Raw genomic sequence first — 23,932 nt, 5'->3', positions numbered from 1 at the left:
TAAAATGTACTTATTTTTCCTAAGAGATTCCTTTTGTTTTCTTGTGAGCTCAGCAACAGTTTCTGAATTATGTTGGCAAGAATTTTCATCTTAGTCTTCCATGTTTCTACCATACATGAGTACAGATTCATTGTTCTTCCTTTGGAAAAAAAAAAGTCCCTAAGTAGTCTTAATCACCTGGTCCTTGAAAGATGCTGAGTCCTTTTGTGTGCCAAATTAGTGATGACTGGGGAAAATGTTTGTTTATTTTGAATTATATTGAGGGGCAAGAGTGTGCTTTCTGTGTCTTAAGCTAAATCTCAAACTTTATTTGCATACAAATAAAAAAGACAGTACCTTTAGAATTCTGATTTTTGAGTACTAGTGAGAGAGACACATTAAATACTTTCAAAGACAATTTCAAAATGTGTATTTTTCATCAACACAGGTGATTCTGATCCACAGTTCTTTGAAAGATCACTCCTTGAGAGCCACCAGCATATACTTGCTCACACCTGGGATCTTTCAATGTTTCTTTACCTAAAATACCCTCAATTCCACCTCCTCATTTCCTTGTTGTTCCTCCTAACTCATCACTCCATCTTTCATAGATAATTCTACTTAACTGATACCTCACCTCTAGTATCACCCACCAACTCCCGAATGCTTTCTTTCAACCCCTTCCAAAGGTGACATTAATGTCCATAGCACCTCACTGCTACATATCTGCATTATATACTTTATTTATAAGTTTATACACTGGGTCCATCACCAAGCAAAGTGTTCATAGACAATTGTATTTTCTTGTATTGATATTGATTTCTTATACCCAGACTTAGCAGATTGCACAATGCATTGCAGACATTCAATATATTCTGATTGTCAACACTTCTTTTGACAGAAGGATAAAACACACAGAATGCTTTATTTGAAAACTTAATTCCATCCTAAAAAATTGAAGCAGTTTTAATGTCAGAGACATACCTATAAGAGATCCTAATATTTTGTATAGTCAATGAAAAGAGTACACTATATCTGTCTTTGGTCACCTGATTTTTTTAAAAACTACAGTAATAGCAGAAAACAGAGACCTCTGTAAAACAAGGCTTAATTCTGAATGCAGCAAGGGTTTGTGGGATTTAGCCAACTACAAAATGAGGGGGTCAGTGGTTGGAAGGTTACTAAGAGGAGACAACAAGGATAGGGGGATTTTTGCTAAAAAAAATTAATAAGGTTTTCTGAAGATAAGCTAGGGTTATCAGATAGCAAGAAGGTAAAACAGTTGTCTGAGAAGGACTTACAAATAGCTGAGAAAAGAAGAGAAATGAATGGCTAAGAGGAAGGGTAAGATATACCCAACCGAATGTAGAGTTCCAGAAAATAGCAAAGAGAGATTAAAAAAAAAAAAAAAAAAGCCATTTTAAGAGAACAATGCAAACAAAAAGAGGAAAACAATGAAATGGGAAAGACTAGACGTTTCTTCAAGAAAATTGGAGATACACAGGGAATATTACATCAAATATGGGCATGATAAATGACAGAAATGGCAAGGACCTAACAAAAACAGAAGGAATTAAGAAGAGGTGGCATGAACACAGGAAGAACTGTGCTAAAAAGTCTTCATGACCCAAATAACCACGATGGTGTGGCTACTCACCTAACGCCATAAGTTCTGGGGTGTGAATTCAAGTGGGCCTTAGGAAGCATTATTAACAAAGCTAGTGGAGGTGATGGGATTCCAGCTTAGTGAATGAAGTGAAGTTGTTCAGTCATGTCTGACTCTTTGTGACCCCTTGGACTGTAGCCTACCAGGCTCCTCTGTCCATGGAATTTTGCATGCAGGAGTACTAGGGTGGGTTGCCATTTCCTTCTCCAGGGAATTTCAGCTTAGGTGTTTCAAATCCTAAAAGATGATACAATTAAAGCACTGCACTCAAAATGCCAGCAAATATGGAAAATGTAGCAATGGCCACAGGACTGGAAAAGTTCAGTTTTCATTCTAATTCCAAAGAAGAGAAATGCCAAAGAATGTTCAAAATACTGTACAAATGCACTCATTTCACAGGCTAGTGAGGTAACACTCAAGATCCTTCAAGGTAGGCTTAATTAGTATGACTTCCAGATATACAAGCTGGATTACAAAAGGCAGAGGAACCAGAGATCAAATTGCCAAAATCCGTTGGATCATAGAAAAAGCAAGATAATTCCAGAAAACCATCCACTTCTGCTTCATTGTCTATGCTAATGCCTTAGACTGTGGATCACAGCAAACTGCGGAAAATTCTTAAAGAGAAGGGAATATAAGACCACCTGAGTTGCCTCCTGAGAAACCTATATGCAGGTCAAGAATCAACACTTAGAATCGGACATAGAATGGAGTGGTTCCAAATTGGGAAAGGAGTATATCAAGGCTATACATTGACACCTTGCTTATTTAACTTGCAAAGTATATCATGTGAAATACCAGGCTGGATTACTCACAAGCTAGAATCAATATCGCTGGGGAAAATATCAGTAACCTCAGATACAAGAATGATAACATTCTAATGGCAGATAGGGAAGAGGAATCAAAGGGCCTCTTGTTGAGGGTGAAAGAGGAGAGTGAAAAAGCTTGCCTAAAACTCAACATTCAAAGAACTAAGATCACGGCATTCATTCCCATAACTTCATGGCAAATAGATGGGAAAGCAATGGAAACAGTGACAGATTTTCTTTTCTTAGGCTTCAAAATCACTGTGAACAGTAACTGGAGCCAATGGACTGTAGCATGCCAGGCTTCCTTGTTCTTACCATCTCCTAGAGTTTGCTCAAACTCATACTGATTGAGTTGATGATATCTAACCAGTCCATTCTGAATGAGATCAGCTCTGGGATTTCTTTGAAAGGAATGATGCTAAAGCTGAAACTCCAGTACTTTGGCCACCTCATGAGAAGAGTTGACTCATTGGAAAAGACTTTGATGCTGGGAGGGATTGGGGGCAGGAGGAGAAGGGGATGACAGAGGATGAGATGGCTGGATGGCATCACTGACTCAATGGACGTTAGTCTGAGTGAACTCTGGGAGTTGGTGATGGACAGGGAGGCCTGGCGTGCGGCTATTCATGAGGTCGCAAAGAGTCAGACATGACTGAGCAACTAACTGAAAACTGAACTGAACTGAATCAATTCATCCTCTGTTGCCCTCTTCCCCTCATGTCCTCAAACTTTCCCAGCATCAGTGTCTTTTGCAATGAGTCAGCTCTTTACATTAGGTGGCCAAAATATTGGCACTTCATCATCAGTCCTCCCAATGAACTTTCAGGGTTGATTTCCTTTAGGATTAACTAGTTGGATCTCCTTACTTTCCAAGGGACTCTCTAAAGCCCTCTCCAGAACCACAATTAAAAAGCATCGATTCTTTGGCATACAGCCTTTTGTATTGTCCAACTCTCACATCTACACATGATTACTGGAGAAGACATAGCTTTGACTATACAAACCTTTGCAAAGTATTGTCTCTGCTTTTTAATATACTGTCTAAGTTTGTCATAGCTTTGTAGAGTATTAAAAAGCAGAGATATCACTTTTCCTACAAAGGTGCACATAATCAAAACTATGATTTTTCCAGTAGTCATGTGCATATGTTGGTAGCTGGACCATAAAGAAGACTGAGCACTGGAGAATTGATGCTTTCAAAATGGTTCTGTAGGAGCCTCTTGATATCAAATGATATCAACCCTGAATATTCATTGGAAAGACTGATGTTGAAGCTGAAGCACCAATACTTTAGCCAGCTAACAGGAAGAGCCAGTTCACTGGAAAAGACTCTGATTCTGGGAAAGATTGAGGGCATGGGGAGAAGGGGGCAACAGAGGATGAGATTGTTGGATGACAGCCCTGAGTCAATGGACATGAGTTGGAGCAAACTCCAGGAGACAGTGAAGCATCGGAAGCCTGCTATGCTACAATCCATGGGGTCACAAAGAATTAGACATGACTTAGAGACTGGAAAACAACAATAAACAGATATCTGGGGTGGTTGGTAAGTATCTAATCAGATATCAAGGGTGGGGTATTCCTGTTAAACTTACTTATCAGGATTCTTTCTAAACCTGTTCTCAGCAGGCTGAAGACAGGATCCAAGGATAAGACCTGGTCAAAAAGAAGATTTAGAGGAGTGTTTCTAAGGTTTGATCAGAGAAAGGCTCTTTTTCAAATTTACTGATTTTTCTTAATGTTGCTTATTATAATTGCTATCGTATTATCACAAGCATCTAGGAGAAGAATTTACAGTTGAAACCATTACACGGGGAGAAAATATCTGTAATGGTTGCATCTCTGTGCCCCCAAACACACTTCCAGAAAAACTGTAGTCAAAGGCTAATTTTCTATGTCAAAGGTGAATATTAGCTCTTTAAATTAAAAGCAGCGACAGTATATTCAACATAGCTGAGGCACACAGGCTTTCATCTCTCTGCTGCTGCTACATGCAGCAGCTTCCTTTGTGTAGAAGGATGAGTGTCTGACTTCAAAGGATGAGAATTCAGTAAGACTTCAAAGGTGATGTGACAGATGGTACATGAGGAAGCATGGCCCAATGCCTATTCTCACATTAAAAGGTGTTTTTTTAAAAAAACATGAACTCTGTTGACATTTACACATGATAATGAGTATGGCATTTCATCTGCCCATGCTTCTCTGTTGTAGTCGCACGTTAGTTATCCACTGAACACGAAAGAATGCTGGGAGCCATCTTGAATAAATGGAAAAGTTAGACAAAATGGCATTCAGCAACCTTTCAAGAAATATCAGGTTTCATTTATGCTAGTTTCTTCTTGTCAATAATGCAGACAATTTCAGGGTCATAAATAGCAACTCCATTTTAATGATTCAATACAATATCTATTTACTGAATGTTTGTCATACATGCAACATTACATTAACTACCATTAGAAAGAGATTTGGAAGAAAGATAAGACATAGTTTCTACCATGGAAATCTATGTGGGATTTTAAACATACATTTATGTGAAGAAATTTGAGGACTAGCCAAGGTGTTTGAATCCACGGGACACTCACTGGGACTTCCCCATGGGGCGGTGCATGCAAAATAATTTTGTTAGCACTTTCACAGAGAACACTCTGCTAGAAACCTCAGAGCAGGAGGCTGCTGAGTTCTCCATCCTAGGCAGGTAGAGTTCATGAAGGAAAGAGGACTAGGGAAGAACAGTATATAAACCAAAAAAATGCAAATAATGATAGTTTTGCAAAATCACACAAAGACAGCAGTTTAAAAATTGACCTTATTTTTACTTTACATGTGCCTGATATCCAAGCTATAAGTTTTCAAAAAGAAAGAAAACAAAAGAAAATACAACTTTCTGTAATAGTACCTTTTTAAAGATTAGAAATTTAAATAAAGCTTCCTGTTGTGTATTCTTATTGTGTTCCTGGCCTCGGTAGGTCTAGTGAGACTTGTAGGAAAAGGGTAGCTGCAAAGTCCCAGTGTGCAGTCATTTCCTCCCTTCCTTGCAGATAAACAGAGCAGCAGTAACTAATGCATTCTTCATTTTTTAAAAGTATGAAATGAAAAGATCATTCACGCCACAGAGCTTATGCATATGGACTATTTAAACTGTTTTCAGTTGAAATAAAAATATCATTCTTAATTCATTTGGCATTTCATTATTTTGATTCATCTAAATAAATAGATTCTGAAAGGTTACTGTGGAGATACCTATCAAGCATCTTATCTGGCAATGAATTGAAGAAAAAATGGAGGCTGTGTACATTGGAAACTCTAATCTAAATGTGTCATTAGACTGAGAACAAGTTGTTAATGTCACCCTTGAAGTCGACCTTGTCAGAAAGAAATGTAGACAGTGCTCCATAATCTTCAATCTGACCTATCTTAGAGACTTTCTCATCATTCTTCACCCAATGTGGAAATGCATCACTGCTTTTCGCTAATGTTCTAAACATACCAGCACATACAGTTTTTCATACCAAGAGAATTACTGTGGCTACAATGGCCAGGGAGGAGTATTTTGCTCAATGACCAAAATAAACAAACTACCTCCATCTATAGAAAATCCCTTGAATATGTTACAGGATTATATTATGAAGGAAAATGAACATACATTTATATGTAAATCCAGCCTGAGGTTAAAGAGAAAGGTATGTGGAAGAAAAAAAAAAAAAAATAAGATGGTCAACATGCTTGAGATGAACAAGCGGACCAGCTGGGAAAGAAAATTGGGTGTCAACTGACTTTTCCTGACTGTCGTTGAAGTATCTGGGCAAAGCACATCCTAGTCCATATTAGGCAATCTGAATCTGAGGCATAATCTATCCAGCTTGAAGACTAAATCCTCTATAAACAGAACTATGAAATGTCTTCTTAACATGTTAACTATTTTCAAGTTGTTATAAATCTAAAGACCCATGCATATCTGAATGTATTTACAGTTTTGGCCACTGAAACTGCTTGATGGATATTTATAAAGTTACCTAGAACATTGAAATAAAACTCTGTAAATCTTGGTTTTAGAACCTTTTCTAAACTTTAGAATTATGTGAATTGAAAAAGCAAAGTATACTGTGACTTCCATTTTATCACTAAAATTGTGTGGTCATACTAAATCTCCTTAATTCTTTCACTCAATTCTTTAATAAATATTGCATTGTACACAAAACTGAGCATAATTTAAAAATAAATATGCATAATGTTTGTTTTCATGGAGTTTGTAATCTAATGATGAAGCAAAATATTTAACAATCATACCTATAAATATATACATACATTATTGCAGAGATTGGAAAACTGTTCACCAAGAAATTTTCTATTCTTACTGGACCAACAGTTAGACTATGTCCATATTGCCTTGCAGTTAGGTGGCCACTCTACACAATTTCTGATCCTAACCTATAAGATTCTCCTTGCATAAAAGTGTGGATATAATTATGATTTTTGATGGCCTCTTAATGTTTATTATGTTGACTTAAATGATATAGTGATTTTGGAATCATGTGTAGGAAAATAGAAGATCACAAAATAAAATAATCTTGGGTCTTTAAATTGCTGTCTGGAAAAAAGCTACCTGTGGCTAGAAATATCTACTTTGGACATCATATTACTGAGATATCAATCACTTACCTCCATATTTATATTGTATACATGTATGTATGGGCTTGGGCTTCCCAGGTGACACTAGCAGTAAAGAACTCGCCTGCCAATGCAGGAGACATAAGAGATGCAATTTGGATCCCGGGTCAGGAGGGGCATGGCAACCCACTCCAGTTTTCTTACTTGGAGAATCACATGGACAGAGGCGCTTGGCAGACTAGGCTCACAAAGGGTCGCAAACAGTAAGACACGTTTGAAGCCACTTCGCATGACACAATATGTATGGGCTTCCCAGGTGGCTCAGTGGTACAAAATCCACTTGCCAATGCAGGAGATGCAGGAGAGGCAGGTTCGATTCCTGGATCGGGAAGCTCTCCTGGAGGAAGAAATGGCAATGCACTCCAGAATCCTTGCTTAGGAAAATTCCATGGACAGAGTAACCCAGCATGCTGCAATCCATGGGGTCTCAAAGAGTTGGACACGACTGAGGGAATGAACACATACATATACAATTATAATTTTTAGTTAGATTGATTCTGTAGCTATATTCAATAATCAGCATACTATCTAGCAAAATACAGAAGCTTTTACCTTCAAATAAGTGGCTGCCATAAAATAAAAATAAGAATGTTAAGATGTGTGACACTAGCTTAGTAGTTGAGCACGTAAGTAGTGGGCAGTGAAAAAACATGTTCCAAAAGCTAAAAGGATGAAACTCCATGCTATATAGTATCAAAATAGTAGATAAATCTCTCTCCAAAATGACTTGGAAGAAAGATTATGCTGTATTAAGACTGAAGCTATAAGGTAAGTGGCTAAAAAGAGCCTGAGAGCTAGTGTGGCATAGTGATTATTACCTGCCTTCAGTAAGACGTTATAATAAAAATGAGTTTCAGGCAAAAGTTCACTAATTTTGCAACAGAATTAGGAAAGAATGCAGATATTACCCTCCTTCAGTTCAGTTCAGTTGCTCACTCATGTCTGACTCTTTACAACATCATGGACTGTGGCATGCCAGGCTTCTCTGGCCATCATCAACTCCTGGGACTTGCTCAAACTCATGTCCACTGAGTCAAAGATGCCATCCAACTATCTCATCCTCTGTCATCCCCTACTCTTCCCACCTTCAATCTTTCCCAGCATCAGGGTCTTTTCAAATGAGTCAGCTCTTGGCATCAGGTGGCCAAAGTATTGGAGCTCCAGCTTCAGCATCAAATAGTCCTTCCAATGAATATTCAAAACTTTTTTCCTTTAGGATGGACTGGTTGGATTTCCTTACAGTCCAAGGGACTATCACAAGTCTTCTCCAAAACCACAGTTCAAAAGCATCAGTTCTTCGAGGCTCAGCTTTCTTTAAGTTCAAATCTCACATCCATACCTGACTACTAGAAAAACCATAGTTTTGACTAGATGGACCTTTGTTGGCAAAGTAATGTCTCTGCTTTTTAATATGCTGTCTATGTTGCTCATAGCTTTTATTCCAAGGAGCAAGTATCTTTTAATTTCACGGCTGCAGTTACCATCTGCAGTGATTTTGGAGCTGAATAAAATAAAGTATCTCACTGTTTCCATTGGTTACCCATCTATTTGCCATGAAATGATGGGACTGGATGCCATGATCTTAGTTTTCCAAATGCTGTGTTTTAAGCCAACTTTTTCACTCACTGCTTTCACTTTCATCAAGAGGCTCTTCAGGTCCTTTTCCCTGTCTGCCATAAGGGTGGTGTCATCTGTGTATCTGAGGTTATTGATGTTTTTCCTGGCAATCTTGATTCTAGCTTCTGCTTCATCCAGCCAGGCATTTCACGTGATACACTCTGTATATACGTTAAATAAGCAGGGTGACAATATACAGCCTTGAGTACTGCTTTCCCAATTTGGAACCAGTCTATTGTTCCACGCCCAGTTCTAAGCGTTACATTTTGATCTGCGTACAGATTTCTCAAGGGCAGCTCAGGTGGTCTGGTATTCCCTCTCTTTAAGAATTTTCTACATATTGGAAAAACCAACAACTTCTGGACTCCAAAGAGAAGAAAGATTGAAAGTGAACAAGTCACTATAAGACTTTTCAACTGAAATAAAAGACTCAGCTCTGGATCAAAGATCAAAATAAGAGTATTATTTTCATAAAAATCCTTTTATTTCAGATAGTCTACGTCACCATTGAACTGAGAGGAAGTGGCAAAGGAATGAGAAAGCAAATAAATTAATCAAGCATGAGGAATGCTCTAGAAAAAATATGTGCAAAAGATTAACTAAAGGCGGCTGCGGCCAGCCCACTAAGCACAGGCGGCTGCGGCCAGTGCACTAAGCACGGCCAAGAGGAGCTACCCCACATCCAACGTTAGGGGCAGTGGCCTAGATTGCCAGGCTGTGATGGCACAGGAATGGCCAAAAGGAACCACCCCGCATCCGAGCGCAGGGCCGGTGGTGGGGAGGAGCCACCCTGCATCCGAGGCCAGGGGCGGTGGCCAGAAGGAGCAACCCCACATCCAAGGAATGGTGGCTGCGTGGGAGCAGGAGGGCCTAGAGGAGCCATCCCATGTTGAAGGTCAGGAAGGGCTGTGGTGAAGAGGTACGCCTCATCCAAGGTAAGGAGCAGCAGATGAGCCTTGCTGAAGTAGCTGTGAAGAGATACCCCACACCAAAGGTAAGAGAAACCCAAGTAAGATGGTAGGTGTTGCAAGAGGGCATCAGAGGGCAGACACACTGAAACCATACTCACAGAAAACTAGTCAATCTAATCACACTAGGACCATAGCCTTGTCTAAATCAATAAAACTAAGCCATGCCCGTGGGGCAACCCAAGACGGGCAGGTCATGGTGGAGAGTTCTGACACAACGTGGTCCACTGGAGAAGGGAATGGCAAACCACTTCAGTATTCTTGTCTTGAGAATCCCATGAACAGTATAAAAAGGCAAAATCATACGATACTGAATAAGGAACTCCCCAGGTCAGTAGGTGCCCAATATGCTACTGGAGATCAGTGGAGAAATAACTAGAAAGAATGAAAGGATGTAGCGAAAGCAAAAACAATACCTAGCTGTGGATGTGACTGACGATAGAAGCAAGGTCCGATGTTATAAAGAGCAATATTGCATAGGAACCTGGAATGTCAGGTCTATGAATCAAGGCAAATTGGAAGTGGTCAAACAAGAGATGGCAAGAGTGAACATCAACATTCTAGGAATCAGCAAACAAAAATGGAATGAAATGGGTAAATTTAATTCTGACGACCATTATATCTACTACTGCGGGCAGGAATTCCTCAGAAGAAATGGAGTAGCCATCATGGTCAACAAAAGAGTCCAAAATGCAGTACTTGGATGCAATCTCAAAAACGACAGAATGATCTCTGTTCGTTTCCAAGGCAAACCATTAAATATCACTGTAATCTAAGTTTATGCCCCAACCAGTAACGCTGAAGAAGCTGAAGTTGTGTGATTCTATGAAGATGTACAAGGCCTTTTAGAACTAACACTTAAAAAAGATATCCTTTTCATTATAGCGGCCTGGAATGCAAAAGTAGGAAGTCAAGAAACACCTAGAGTAACAGGCAAATTTGGCCTTAGAATGCAGAATGAAGCAGGGCAAAGACTAATAGAGTTTTGCCAAGAAAATGTACTGGTCATAGCAAACACCCTCTTCCAACAACACAAGAGAAGACTCTACACATGGACATCACCAGATGGTCAACATTGAAATCAGATTGATTATATTCTTTGCAGCCAAAGATGGAGAAGCTTTATATAGTCAACAAAAACAAGATCAGGAGCTGACTGTGGCTCAGATCATGAACTCCTTATTACCAAATTCAGACTGAAATTGAAGAAAGCAGGGAAAACCGCTAGACCATTCAGGTATGACCTAAATCAAATCCCTTATGATTATACGGTGGAAGTGAGAAATAGATTTAAGGGCCTAGATCTGATAGATAGAGTGCCTGATGAACTATGGAATGAGGTTCGTGACATTGTACAGGAGAGAGAGATCAAGACCATCCCCATGGAAAAGAAATGCAAAAAAGGAAAATGGCTGTCTGAGGAGGCCTTACAAATAGCTGTGAAAAGAAGAGAAGTGAAAAGCAAAGGAGAAAAGGAATGATATAAGCATCTGAATGCAAAATTCCAAAGAATAGCAAGAAGAGAAAAGAAAGCCTTCTTCAGCGATCAATCCAAAGAAATAGAGGAAAACAACAGAATGGGAAAGACTAGAGATCTCTTCAAGAAAATTAGAGATACAAAGGGAACATTTCATGCAAAGATGGGCTCGATAAAGGACAGAAATGGTCTGGACTTAACAGAAGCAGAAGATATTAAGAAGAGGTGCAAGAATACACAGGAGAACTGTACAAAAAAGATCTTCATGATCTGGATAATCACGATGGTGTGATCACTAATCTAGAGCCAGACATCCTGGAATGTGAAGTCAAGTGGGCCTTAGAAAGCATCACTATGAACAAAGCTAGTGGAGGTGATGGCATTCCAGTTGAGCTATTTCAAATCCTGAAAGATGATGCTGTGAAAATGCTGCACTCAATATGCCAGCAAATATGGAAAACTCAGCAGTGGTCACAGGACTGGAAAAGGTCAGTTTTCATTCCAATACCAAAGAAAGGCAATGCCAAAGAATGCTCAAACTACCTCACAGTTGCACTCATCTCACATGCTAGTAAAGTAATGCTCAAAATTCTCCAAGGCAGGCTTCTGCAATACGTGAACCGTGAACTCCCTGATGTTTAAGCTGGTTTCAGAAAAGGCAGAGGAACCAGAGATCAAATTGCCAACATCCGCTGGATCATGGAAAAAGCAAGAGAGTTCCAGAAAAACATCTCTTTCTGCTTTATTGACCATGCCAAAGCCTTTGACTGTGTGGATCACAATAAACTGTGGAAAATTCTGAAAGAGATGGGAATACCAGACCACCTGACTTGTCTCTTGAGAAATCTGTATGCAGGTCAGGAAGCAACAGTTAGAACTGGACATGGAACAACAGATTGGTTCCAAATAGGAAAAGGAGTACGTCAAGGCTGTATACTGTCACCCTGCTTATTTAACTTCTATGCAGAGTACATCATGAGAAACGCTGGACTGGAAGAAACACAAGATGGACTCAAGATTGCTGGAAGAAATATCAATAACTTCAGACATGCAGATGACACCACCCTCTTGGCAGAAAGTGAAGAGGAACTAAAAAGCTTTTTGATGAAAGTGAAAGAGGAGAGTGAAAAAGTTGGCTTAAAGCTCAACATTCAGAAAATGAAGATCATGGCATCTGGTCCCATCACTTCATGCGAAATAGATGGGGAAACAGTGGAAACAGTGTCAGACTTTATTTTTGGGGGTTCCAAAATCACTGAACATGGTGACTGCAGCCATAAAATTAAAAGACGCTTACTCCTTGGAAGAAAAGTTATGAGCAACCTAGATAGCATATTCAAAAGCAGAGACATTACTTTGCCGACTAAGGTCCATCTAGTCAAGGCCATGGTTTTTCCAGTAGTCATGTATGGATGTGAGAGTTGGACTGTGAAGAAAGCTGAGTGCCAAAGAATTGGTGCTTTTGAATTGTGGTGTTGGAGAAGACTCTTGAGGGTCCCTTGGACTGCAAGGAGATCCAACCAGTCCATTCTGAAGATCAGCCCTGGGATTTCTTTGGAAGTAACGATGCTAACGCTGAAACTGCAGTACTTTGGCCACCTCATGTGAAGAGTTGACTTATTGGAAAAGACAGATTCTGAGAAGGATTGGGGGCAGGAGAAGAAGTGGCCGACAGAGGATGAGATGGCTGGATGGCATCACGGACTCAATGGACATGAGTCTGAATGAACTCTGGTGTTGGTGAGGACAGGGAGGCCTGGCGTGCTGCAATTCATGGATTCGCAAAGAGTAGGACACAACTGAGCGACTGAACTGAACTGAACAGGTTGGTCAGTTAATAGATGCTGATAGAAGATGCAAGAATGTTGAGTCAAAGACAAACATTTACTTATAGCAATAGCTATAGCTAAAGATTTGAGTTTTTATTTTTTCCACCGTTTCCTTATGTCTCATTTCCTACAAGACAATGTGAAGACAACTGCATGCAAACTGGGTTTCATTGCAACACATGAACTTGATCTTTGGGAATCCAAATATTTTGTACTGGATAGTAAGCATGCTGGGATAAAGCAGTGGCAATACTCTCCTGTGTTCTTGCCTGGAGAATCCCAAGAACGGGGGAGCCTGGTGAGCTGCTGTCTATGGGGTCTCACAGAGTCAGACATGACTGAAGGGACTCAGCAGTAGCAGCGGCAGCAGAAGCAGCAGCAGCAACAGTAAGCATGCCTGTCCTGTCTGGGAGGAGATACCATATCTTAAGGCTGCAGATAAGTCTGTTCTTTGCTTCAGATCTAGACGCTATCTCCAACTGCCATGACTCTTTGTTGTGTTGAAAAAGACTAGGGGTAAAAGCAGTCCATGACTCTGGTTGCAAGATGTGTAGAATTGTTATATTCTCATAGAGAATGACTTTTCAACATGTAATAGTACATGCAAGTCTCTAAGAGCAAGAAATCAAAGTCTACCAACTTTTTGATAAATTATATTAATTATTAGGAAATTAAGAAAAGGCATTAGGTAAAAGCAAATAAAACAAATAACAACAAACCTTAGGTCATCAAACTTATGAAGTATGAAAGCTCTGTGGATATCCTAGGAGGACTTTTAGCAAAATTTGTACTTCTGATATGGCTATAGAAATCATTGAAGAACTGTTTAATTCCCAGAGTATATACATAAGAGGCATAAAGAGCTCCCCCCATGAAACAAAATCAGAGTCTAATTAGAAAGTATCTCTATCTTTTGAACTATTATATTTTGAAGGTTTCTTTGTGGAGAAACAACTTATATTACAACTTAACTGATAAATATTATGTCATAAATAGAGAAATTGAGGTGAGATATAATTGTGGAAAATGACTGAAATCAAGGGATCAAATGCTGTTCCTTTGAAAAAGCCCTGATCTGAGAAAGAAAGTAAGTGTTAGTCGCCCAGTTGTGCCTGACTCTTTGCAACCCCGTGGACTGCAGCTTACCAGGCTCTTTTGTCCATGAGATTTTCCAGGCAAGGATACTGGAGTGGGTTGCCATTTCCTTCTCCAGGGGATCGTCGGGACCCAGGGATTGAACCGGGATCTCCTGCACTGCAGGCAGATTCTTTACGAACTGAGCTAATAGTCCTTTTTGATCTGAGAAAGGTGAGTAGGATTTAGCAAGATGAAGAGATAAAATTACTTAAGCTGATTAAATATACTGCAGTAGAAACAAACACAGAGATGAAAAATAATCAAAAAGAGAAAGAAGAATAACTGAGCTCTAGAATGTTTTCAAGTGACTACAGTACACAACTGGGGTCCTTGAAGAAGAGAAAGAAGGTTCCCAGGTGGCACAGTGATAAAGATTCCCCTGCCAATGCAGGAGATACAAGAGAGGCATATTCCTTCTCTGGGTGGAGAAGATCCTCTGGAGAAGGGAATAGCAACCCACTCCAGTATTCTTGCCTGGAGAATCCCATGGACAGAGGAGCCTGGCAGGCTATCGTTCATGGGGTCATAAACGGTCAGACACAACTGAGCACACACATAGCAAACAAGAGAAAGGAGAAGATTTGAAAAACATATTTGAAGCAATAATGGCCAACATTTCCCCTATTTGTTGAAAAATATAAAGCCAAAAATTCAGGAAGTTCAATTAACAGCAAGCAAAAGATACATGGAAAAACTATATTAAGAAATATGCTAATCAAATTCTTCTAAACCACTTACAAAAAACAAATGTTAAAAGTAGCTTAAAGCAAACAAACCAAAAACCATGTTATTTCTTGCCAAAAGGAAAAAAGTAAAAGGATGATAAAGATTTCTCATCAGAAACAAAGCAACTAAGAAAACGTGGAAAGCTTCTTTAAAGTACCAAAAGAAACACTCTAGGCCTAAAATTCTATAATCAGCAAATATGTCTTTTAAAAAGGGTAAAAATGTACAGCACTAACACTAAAAGCCTATATTAGAGCAAAATCATGGTCTCAAATTAATAAGCTCAGCTTACCCCTTAAAAAGTAAAAAAGATAATAAAATAAAAAATAGAGTGAAGGAAATAATAAAAATCAGAACCAAAATATAAAATAGAAAGCAGTAAAATAATAGAGAAAAATCAATGAAACCAAAGGCCAATTCTATGAAAAGAATCAATAAAAGTGATACACCTCTAGTCAGCCTAATCAGGAAAAAATTAGAAAAGACACAGATTAACAATATTGAGGGTGAGAGATGGAACATCAATAATCATTCGTGTTTCTTGTGGACAAAAATAAGGTGATCATTATACCTTTATTAAAAGGATAGGAAATATGATGAACAAATTTGTCAATATTTAATAATAAGGGTGAAATGAATAAATATCTTAAGAGACATATAATACCAACCGAACTAAAAAAAAAAAAAAAAAAAAAAGGAGGCTAAAACTGAATACCTCTGTTTCCATAAAATAGACTGAGTTTATAGTTTAAAACTACGCCACAGAGACACTCTAAGCCTAATTTTTATTGACAATCTCTACTAAATATTTAAGGAAGGCACAATATCAATTCTACACAAACTACCACAAAAATAAAGAGAAGGGAATACTTCTCAACTTATTCTACAAGATTATCATTACCCTGGTAGTGAAACTAGGCACAGACATTACAAATAGAATAAAATTATAGACCAACATCCCTCATAAAAACAGATGAAAAAATTATTTACAAAGTTTTAGATAGTGAAAGCCAAAAAACACATAAAAAATATTAATATAACATGAACAAGTAAGATTTATTCCAGAGGTTCAGAATTTAACCTGAAAATTATTCAACTTAATCCATGGAATTAAAAAACAAAAAGAGGAAAAGAATACAATTCAAGATTCATTTATGATTAAAAAACAAACAAACAAACTCTGTTTCCTAAGAACTGAAGAAGCTATTCTCAATTTGATAATGAAAACCTACATCTAACATTATGTGTTGTTTTAGTTGCTAAGTATTGTCTGACTCTTGCATCCCCAAAGACTAGCCAGTCAGGTTCCACTGTCCATGAGACTTTTTTTTTAGTTTAATTTATTTATTTATTTTTTAATTTACAATATTGTATTGGTTTTGCCATATATTGACATGAACCCACCATGGGTGTACACATGTTCCCCATCCTGAACCTCCCACCTCTCTCCCCATTCCATCCCTCTGGGTCATCCCAGTACACCAGCCCTGAGCACCCTGTATTATGCATCGAGCCTGTCCATGAGATTTTTCAGGCAAGAGTACTGGAGTGGGTTGCCATTTTCTTCTCAAGGGGATCTTCCAGACTGAGAGATGGAAACCCCAGTCTCCTGCATTGCAGGCAGATTCTTTGCACACTGAGCTACCAGGGAAGCCAATATCTAACATTGTACCTAATATTTGAAAATGTATGTGCCTTTTAAGGTGTAATGTTTTGTTAAAGACTAATGTTTCCTTTGATGATTAAGAACAAGAAAAAGATACAGCAAAATTTACTATATAGCACAGGGAACTAAACTCAATATTTTGTAATAACCTATATAGGAAAATAATCTGGAATATGATATGACTGAATCACTTTGCTGTACATCTGAAATTAACACAACATTTTAAATCAACTATGCTTCAATAAAAATGAACTGATTGATTTTAAAAAAGAACAAGAGAAGATGTATACTTTCACCATCTACTCTACATGTAGCAGAAGTTCTACTCAGTTCAATAAGGAAAGAAAAAGAAATAAAAGGCATCCAGATTAGAGACAAAGAAATAAAAATTGTCTTAACCTGCAGAATGCTACTTATCTACATAGAAAATCTGATATCACTACATACATAAAAATTAACAGAACTAATATTGCTATTAGCAAAATTACAGGAACTAAAATGAATGTGTAAAATTTAATATTATTTCTGCCTGATAACAATGAAGAAATAAGTTAAAATAAAGCTACCATTTACAATAGCATCAAACATGCTAAATAGTAGTAATAAACCTGATAAAAACTGTACAAAACTATACATTGAAGATTTCAAAACTTTACTAACAAAAATTTAAAAAGTCCAAAATCATTAGAGATACACCTTTGTTCATGGATTGCAAGGCTCTATATTGTGGCTCAGCTGGTAAAGAATTTGCCTGCAAAGTGGGAGATGTGGGTTCAGTCATTGGATTGGGGAAGTGCCCTAGAGAAGCGAAAGGCTACCCACTCCAGTATTCTGGCCTGGAGAACTCCATGGACTGTATAGTCCATGGGGTCAAAGAGCTGGACATGACTGAGTGACTTTCACTGATCACTGGTACTGGTTTAATGTCAGTCTTCCCAAACCGATCAGTGCAAAGCCAAACACAACTTTTTTTTTTTTTTTTTTTCCCCTCAGCAACTTATTTTTTTAAAGGTAACTGTTAAGTTATTTCTAAAATACATAACAATTAAAAAGGTAGAGTAACCAAAGCAAATTTAATAAAGAAAAACAAGATCAAAAGGCCAACAGGATCTTATTGCATGGCTTATAATAAAGCTACAGTAATAAATACAATGTGTTATTGGTAGCAATACAAAAAAATAAAACAATTGAACAAAACAGAGTTCACAACGGAGTCACACATATACAACTGAATTTTGACCAAACTACAAAAGCAGCTCAGTAAAGAATGGATGCTTCTTTCAACAAATGATATTGAAAAATTGAGTATTGTTATACAAACTAATAAACTTTAATCCATATCTTGCATCATATACAATCATAGATCTAAAAATAAAATTAAACTGTAAAGTTCATAGAAAGGAAGATTTACCTATGGGTTAGGGAAAGATTCTCAGCTTTGACACCAAAAGCATGATACACAGAAGAAAATACTGATCAATTGGGATTCATCAAAAAGATAAACCTCTGCTCTTTGACAATCCAGAGAGAATAATGAAAAGACAAGCCCCAGATGGAGAGACAATACATATAAGCATAAATCTGAGAGAAAATAAAGACTTGTATTCATTATATAAGGTCTCTCAAAACTGAAAAACAAGAATACAAACAATCCAATAAATAAATGCTCAAATGATTTGAATAAACCCCACTCAAAGAATATATATGCTCAACATCATTAGCCATTACACTAATAGTACAATTAACACCACAATTAAATATCACTACATACTTACTAGAATAACTAAAATTAAATGCTAAAATAAATGCTTAAAATCAACTATTGAAGAGAATGTTGACGAAATGGTACTGTCACATTCTGCTGGTGGGAATGTAAAATGATAAGACTACTATAAACACTCTAAAAATAGTTGATAGTTTCTTAACAAAACATATAACCATCATATGATTCAGACTGTTCTACTCTTAGGGATTTACTCTAGAGTAAATATATATATATATTAGGTATTTACTCAAGAGTATGTATACACACACACACACACACACAGACACATATATACACACACACACACATCCAAAGTATGACTTCTTTAAATTTATTTTTTATTGAAGGATAATTGCTTTATATAATTTTGCTGTTTTTGGTCAAACCTCAACATGAATTTTATCTTTGAAACTCTCTCTCATCTTCCTCCCCATCTCACCCCTCCAGGTTGATACAGAGCCCCTGTTTGAGTTTCTTAGCCATACAGCAAATTCCCATTGGCTATCTATTTTACATAAGGCAATGTAAGCTTCCATGTTATTCTTTCCATACATCTCACTTTCTCCTCCCCTCTCCCCATGTCCACAATATTCTCTATATTCTCTAATATCTGTTTCTCTATTGCTGTCCTGTAAGTAAATTCTTCAGTACCATTTTTCTAGATTCCGTGTATATGCATTAGAATATGACATTTATCTTTCTCTTTCTGACTTACTTCAAAGACAACTGTCAGAATGGGAGAAAAGAATAGCAAATGAAACAACTGACAAAGGATTAATTTCCAAAACATATAAGCAGCTCATGCAACTCAATACTAGAAAAACAAACAACCCTATCAAAAAGTGTGAAAAATACCTCAACAGATGTTTCTCCAAAGAAGATATACAGATGGCTAACAGACACATGAAAAGATACTCAACATCACTCATTATCAGAGAAATGCAAACCAAAACTACAATGAGATATCACCTCACACCAGTCAGAATGGCCATCATCAAAATGTCTATAAACAATAAATTCTGGAGAGGGTGTGGAGAAAAGGGACCACTCTGACTGCTGGTGAGAATGTAAATTGACACAGCCAGTATGGAAGATGGTACGGAGACTCCTTAAAAAACTAGGAATAGAATCACCATTCGACCTACCAATCCCATTCCTAGGTATATACCCTGAGGAAAACAAAATTGAAAAAGACACATATATCCCATTGTTCATTGCAGCATTATTTACAGTAGCTAGAAGATGGAAGCAGCCTAGATGTCCATCAACAGATTAATGAATAAAGAAGTTGTGGTGCATATACACAATGGAATATTACTCAGCCATAAAAAGGAACACTTTTGAGTCAGTTCTAATAAGATGGATGAATCTAGAACCTATTATACAGAGTGAAATATGAATGTTTTAATAGTATTAATTTTAATAGATAAAAACAGAAGAAGAACACAGATGTCTATAAACAGATTAGTAGATAAAGAATGGAATGTGTATAAATGAAATACTATTCTGTAACAAAAATGCTTATTGCTATATATGCAACATAAATGAATCTCAAAATAAGTAAGTAAAAGAAATGAGACCAAAAAAATAGAGAGGGTCCATACTGTGTAATATGATTATATTTCTGTGAGTTTTAGAGAACGCAAATTAATCTGTAGTGATAGGAAGCAGGAAAAGTGATTCATTTGGATTGGAAGAGGAACAGGAAGGAAGGATTATAAATGAGCACAAGGAAACAATTGTGGGTAATGAATGTGTTTATTACTTTGGTGTGGTGATGTTTTCAAATTATGCACACATGTCAAAACTTATTCAATTGTGCATGCTATTTACAGTTGAGTTTATGTCAATTATACTTAATAAAAATATTTGTTAAAGTACAAAAAAATACACAGAATTGCAGCTGCTCTAAAGAGTAGAATCCCATAGTAAGATTTTTTTTTTTTGTAGCCCTGATCACCCCGTTTAGGTTGGAGTTTATTAATTTTACAGTGATGGTAAATTACAGTTATTTTTTTTTTCCCTAGTACAAAAAAAAAAAAAAAAAAAGATTGGAAACTGGCAAAGAGAAGGACAATGATTTCATAAATTCAGAATGAGGGCTTCTAAGGGGGATAAATCAGGGGCTTATGATAACATAGCAACTGGGAGATACTCTAATATCAGGCTAATGGAGCATCTACCACTGCCGATATTTCTAGTGTTTTGGACAGAAGTAAAAACAGACTTTTGGTGTGTACTCTTAAAGTTTTCATTCACAAGTGGCTTTTTCTCTCATGGTATTTGCCAAAGCAAGTCATCTGAAAAAGCCTGATACCAAAGATAAGGATAAATATAAACTCATAGGCAAGAGTATCACAAGTTATGTTGGCAAATATAATGCCAATGTGACAGGAATATATAAATAATTGCAGTTCATGACACAAAGTGTTTAAACCCAATCTTCCCTTAAAAAAAAAAAAAAAAAAAACCAACTAGTTTTTACCCTATCTCAAAAAGAAACCACAACCATCCGATCAAACCAAGGCTTCAGACTCAAGTCCAGGATCTTAGAATGGTATCTACATTAGATTTTTCAGCTCCAGAAATTAATGATTCCAAAAGTCAAGTTATCTAGTTCCTCATATGCGTTATTGAAACATGATGTAACAACTGCAATAAACACCCCCATCTGGAGAATGAGGGTAAAGACATGCAGTGTCACTGTTCTATAGTAGCCCTGACATTCTGAAGAGCAGAATTATAACAGGGCTTTTAGAGTATCCCTAAATAGCTGCCTTTAATGCCTGAAAAATCTCTCCCCATTCCATTTTTCTTTGGGGAATACATCCTTATTGCTGACTGAGAAGTTCTCTCATCTTGACTCTTGCATTTAGAAGGTCAGAGAATCCAGTGGTCATTTTTTTTTTTTAACTTTTTATTTTATACTGAAGAATAGCTGGTTAACAATGTTGTGATAGTTTCATGTGTACATCATGAGAAACACTGGGCTGGATGAAGCACAATCTGGAATCAAGATTTCAGAGAGAAATATCAATAACCTCAAATATGCAGATGACACCACACTTATGGCAAAAAGCGAAGAAGAACTAAAGAGCCTCTTGATAAAAGTGAAAGAGGATATGGCTTAAAACTCAACATTCAAAAAACTTAGCCCGTGGCATCTGGTCCCATCACTTCATGGCAAATAGATGGGAAACAGTGGAAACAGTGGCTGACTTTATTTTTCTTGGTTCCAAAATCACTGCAGATGGTGACTGCAGCCATGAAATTAAATGACGCTTGCTGCTTGGAAGAAAAGTTATGAGCAACATAGATAGCATATTAAAAAGCAGAGACATTACTTTGCCAACAAGGGTCCATTTAGTCAAAGCTATCATTTTTCCAGTAGTCATCTATGGATGTGAGAATTGGACTATAAACAAAGCCGAACCCCAAAGAATTGATGCTTTTCAACTGTGATGTTGGAGAAGACTCGTGATAGTCCCTTGGACTGCAAGGAGATCCAACCAGTCTCAATTCAGTTCCAGTCAGTCACTCAGTCATCTCTGACTCTTTGTGACCCCATGAATCACAGCATGCCAGGCCTCCCTGTGCATCACCAACTCCCAGAGTTCACTCAGACTCACGTCCATTGAGTCAGTGATGCCATCCAGGCATCTCATCCTTGGTCGTCCCATTCTTCTCCTGCCCCCAATCCCTCCCAGCATCAAAGTCTTTTCCAATGAGTCAACTCTTGCCATGAGATGTCCAAAATACTAGAGCACTTTTTTCAGCTTTAGCATCATTCCTTCCAAAGAAATCCCAGGGTTGATCTCCTTCAGAATGGACTGGTGGGATCTCCTTGCAGTCCAAGGGACTCTCAAGAGTCTTCTCCAACACCACAGTTCAAAACCATCAATTCTTAGGAACTCTGCCTTCTTCACAGTCCAACTCTCACATCCATACATGACCACAGGAAAAACCACAGCCTTGACTAGATGGACTTTAGTTGGCAAAGTAATGTCTCTGCTTTTGAATATATTATCTAGGTTGGTCATAACTTTTCTTCCAAGGAGTAAGTGTCTTTTAATTTCATGGCTGCAGTCACCATCTGCAGTGATTTTGGAGCCTATAAAAATAAAGTCTGACACTGTTTCCAATGTTTCCCCATCTATTTCCCATGAAGTGATGGGACCAGATGCCATGATCTTCAGTTTCTGAATGTTGAGCTTTAAGCCAACTTTTTCACTCTCCTCTTTCACTCTCATCAAGAGGCTTTTTAGCTCCTCTTCACTTTCTGCCATAAGGGTGGTATCATCTGCATATTTGAGGTTATTGATATTTCTTCCAGCAATCTTGATTCCAGCTTGTGTTTCTTCCAGTCCAGCATTTCTCATGATGTACTCTGCATAGAAGTTAAATAAGCAGGGTGACAATATACAGCCTTGATGTACTCCTTTTCCTATTTGGAACCAGTCTGTTGTTCCATGTCCAGTTCTAACTGTTGCTTCCTGACCTGCATACAGATTTCTCAAGAGGCAAGTCAGGTGGTCTGGTATTCCCATCTCTTTCAGAATTTTCCACAGTTTATTGTGATCCACACAGTCAGAGACTTTGGCATGGTCAATAAAGCAGAAAGAGATGTTTTTCTGGAACTCTCTTGCTTTTTCCATGATCCAGTGGATGTTGGCAATTTGCTCTCTGGTTCCTCTGCCTTTTCTGAAACCAGCTTGAACATCAGGGAGTTCATGGTTCATGTATTGCTGAAGCCTGGCTTGGAGAATTTTGAGCATAACTTTACTAGCCTGTGAGATGAGTGCAACTGTGAGGTAGTTTGAGCATTCTGTGGCATTGCCTTTCTTTGGTATTGGAATGAAAACTGACCTTTTCCAGTCCTGTGACCACTGCTGAGTTTTCCATATTTGCTGGCATATTGAGTGCAGCATTTTCACAGCATCATCTTTCAGGATTTGAAATAGCTCAACTGGAATGCCATCACTTCCACTAGCTTTGTTCGTAATGATGCTTTCTAAGGCTCACTTGACTTCACATTCCAGGATGTCTGGCTCTAGATTAGTGATCACATCATCATGATTATCTGGGTCGTGAAGATCTCTTTTGTACAGTTCTTCTGGGTATTCTTGCCACCTCTTCTTAATATCTTCTGCTTCTGTTAGGTCCAGACCATTTCTGTCCTTTATCGAGCCCATCTTTGCATGAAATGTTCCCTTTGTATCTCTAATTTTCTTGAAGAGATCTCTAGTCTTTCTCATTCTGTTGTTTTCCTCTATTTCTTTGGATTGATTGCTGAAGAAGGCTTTCTTATCTCTTCTTGCTATTCTTTGGAACTCTGCATTCAGATGCTTATATCTTTCCTTTTCTCCTTTGCTTTTTGCCTCTCTTCTTTTCACAGCTGTTTGTCTATCCTAAAGGAAATCAGTCCTGAGTGTTCATTGGAAGGACTGTTGCTGAAGTTGAAACTCCAATACTTTGGCCACCTAATGGGAAGAGCTGACACTAGAAAAGACGCTGATGCTTTGAAAGATTGAAGGCAGGAGGAGAAGGGGATGACAGAGGATGAGATGTTTGAATGGCATCACCAGCTCAATGGACATAGGTATGAGTAGACTCTGGGATTTGGTG

This window comes from Budorcas taxicolor, chromosome 22 (genome assembly GCF_023091745.1).
Source record: "Budorcas taxicolor isolate Tak-1 chromosome 22, Takin1.1, whole genome shotgun sequence".
NCBI classification, from domain to species: Eukaryota; Metazoa; Chordata; class Mammalia; order Artiodactyla; family Bovidae; genus Budorcas; species Budorcas taxicolor.
This window is presented reverse-complemented; position numbering follows the sequence as displayed.